Consider the following 2675-nt stretch of genomic DNA (forward strand, 5'->3'; position numbering starts at 1 on the left):
ACCCAATGAACAATAATATCTAGCTGATTTCATGAACTGGGCTTGGGGTTTGGTAACTGGCAGATAATTACTTACCTCACAGCAGTAGCAGGGTCTAGTTGAGCTGTGATTAAAAAAACAGAGACACCTCTTCAGTACTGTGATGGGACATATGCCCCACACTGGCAAATAAACAGGAGACAGAGGGCCTAATTATCCCACTAGATTACAAGTGGGGCTGGGGTCAGGACCAATTTAGGATCAGACCCTGCTGAGAAGAAGGGGGAGAATCCATGAAACAGGTCTGAAGCAATGCAGAAGAGGACTTTTGAGTCAGGAGTCCACCAGAGAGTCTAAGGAAGCACCTTGGTAGTGGGCTGAGATGTTGTGGAGTGAGGAGACAGAACTCCTGAGCAGGGGGAGCAGAGTCTGCAGTCCTGTGAGAGACAATGACAAAGAAAGTAGTAGGAGCAGCCCAGCAAAGCTGTGAGGGATTGGACATGCGTAGCAGGGTCCCTAGGTTGGAACCCAGAGAAGAGGATGGGCCTGGCTTCTTCTTCCCAGCAACAGGGCCAACACGAGCCTTGGAATTAAAAGAGGCCAAGACTGATTAGTCTCAGTTGGGGCTGGAGGCCTAGTATGAAGACCATTAGACTTCTGGGTTTTTCTGTGTGAACTCTTCTGTTACCCCAGCAGGGGACTGAACTTGAATAGTGACCTGGTTGCAGGGGTGGGCCACAAAAGATACAGATCAGCAGAACCAGATTCACCAAGGACAGGGGGTGCTAGAGTGGAAGAACCCCTGCAATGTGTATATTGGCTCAAGGGGGCTCTCTGGTGGGGCATTCCACCTCTTACAAGTGCTTTTAAGAGACAGGTTCTGTTGTGCTTCTTTAGCTAGCTATGCTCAATTATTTTTGTACTTAAATATTGAGTACACTTTTTAAAAAAGCAGGGAAAGACTATTGGATCTATTGAAAAGCAAAATGAATTTTTGAGAACACTTGTGTAGGCACCCTGTACTTCTGGGGCCTGGGGATTTAATTGGGAATTTTACAGTTGGGAAGATCCTGGGAGATTACAACTCCCATGATGCTTTGGGGGAAAAAGGAGAGAGACTCTTCCCCTTCCAGGGAGTCAGAGAAAAGCATGTGGGGACTCCGTTTTGGTGCTGGGGTGGAGTGTGGCCAGGTTGGAAGCTGCTGCTGCTGCTGGAGTCCCAAAGCTGCTGCTGAGCATCTGCTGGAGTTTTGATCGAGCAGGTAGCTTGGGAGGTTGGTGTCATTGCCCAAGCCAGGGCAGGGCCTGAGCCTGAAGCTGACTGAGGTGGGCCTGCAGTGAAGGTGGTGTGAGTGTCCCCCCACTTCTGTTGTTTGGGGCAGGACTTGTAAAGGAAGGGGCACAGCAGAGAGACTTTGACTGAGCCTGAGAAGAGGCAGAGAGGGAGTCCCTTCAAGCAGGGCCAGAACTGCTGACATTTGGTTGGGCCAACTCCAAATCTCCAGCGTGATAACTAGTACACTGAACCAACAGAGTGCTGTCTCCTTCAGATCTTCAAGCATGCCCACGCAAGCAAGGGGTTAGCGCTCTAAGCTCTAGGGGAGTGTACACTCTGGAGGTGGGGTAAGTAGTGGCAGTGTAGATGCCAGCTAGACAAGTTTCATTTATTACTGTATACTATTTTTATTAATTGATTTATTCAGCTGCCCCTGTGGATAGTAGTGATGTTTAATTTCAGTCTGTTATGCCATATTTCCTTAATGTGTTAAGTAAAGGTGTGTTAACTCTAATTTAAGTATATTGGATGTTTAGTTTACATAATTGCAATTGTTGAGTTAGACCTATGTCTCAGATTATTATTAGACTAGGTTTTGTCCTGGAAGCTCCCAAGGCACGCTATTGAGCATGTACAGGGGCCAGCCAGGTGGAGGCACTGCCAATTTTAAATTCCTTTAAGAGTAAAGGGACTGCAGCAGAGGGGTGGATAGAGGAGTCCCACCTATCCTACATCATCACTAGGATACTCAGGATCTCCTTTGTTGTCAGCACCCTTTGGTGCCCTTGCACACCAGTGAGTGTTGCCTGCTCCCAGGTAACCCAGAAAAAGAAGGGGGTTACACTTGTAAAGTTTCTTAGTCTTATGAGAAGTCTGGAAGTCTTATGAGAGCTTGGCATTACAGGTGCCTTATAAATGAAATATTAACATTTAATATAATAACTTAGTAATAGAGGACCTGATGCTGCAGTTATACTTGTAAACAACTTCATTTGTGTTTTATTATTACTAACCCCAAGTGTTAAGCTCATGAGTCAGACCCAAACAAAACAAACTAAATTGATTTACTCATGAGACTTTCTTTTTTAATTGAGTTTTATTTGCCTTCTGGATTTTGAATCATTAGGATACACCTGAGTTATATTTTCAAGATTTTGCTCAACAACAATAGGGGCTAAAACAGATTTAAAAAGAACTACCAACAGAGATTCTTTGTAAATAACATGACTCCAGGAGCTAGGGCTTTAATAAAAACACCAAATATCACAAGACTTGGGATAAAGGCCCAAGAGTTTACAAGACTGGTGTTTAAAGTATCAGGCTCTAAAGGCATAGGTGAGAGCAAAGTGGCGCATAGGTCGCTTGCTAGTCTGCTGCACAAGTGTGGATCTCACCCTACATGACTGATCATCTGAGTTAC

Source organism: Emydura macquarii, unplaced genomic scaffold, assembly GCF_026122565.2.
Source record: "Emydura macquarii macquarii isolate MOO-44397 ecotype Brisbane River unplaced genomic scaffold, CSIRO-AGI_Emac_v2 contig_2676, whole genome shotgun sequence".
Lineage (NCBI taxonomy): Eukaryota > Metazoa > Chordata > Testudines > Chelidae > Emydura > Emydura macquarii.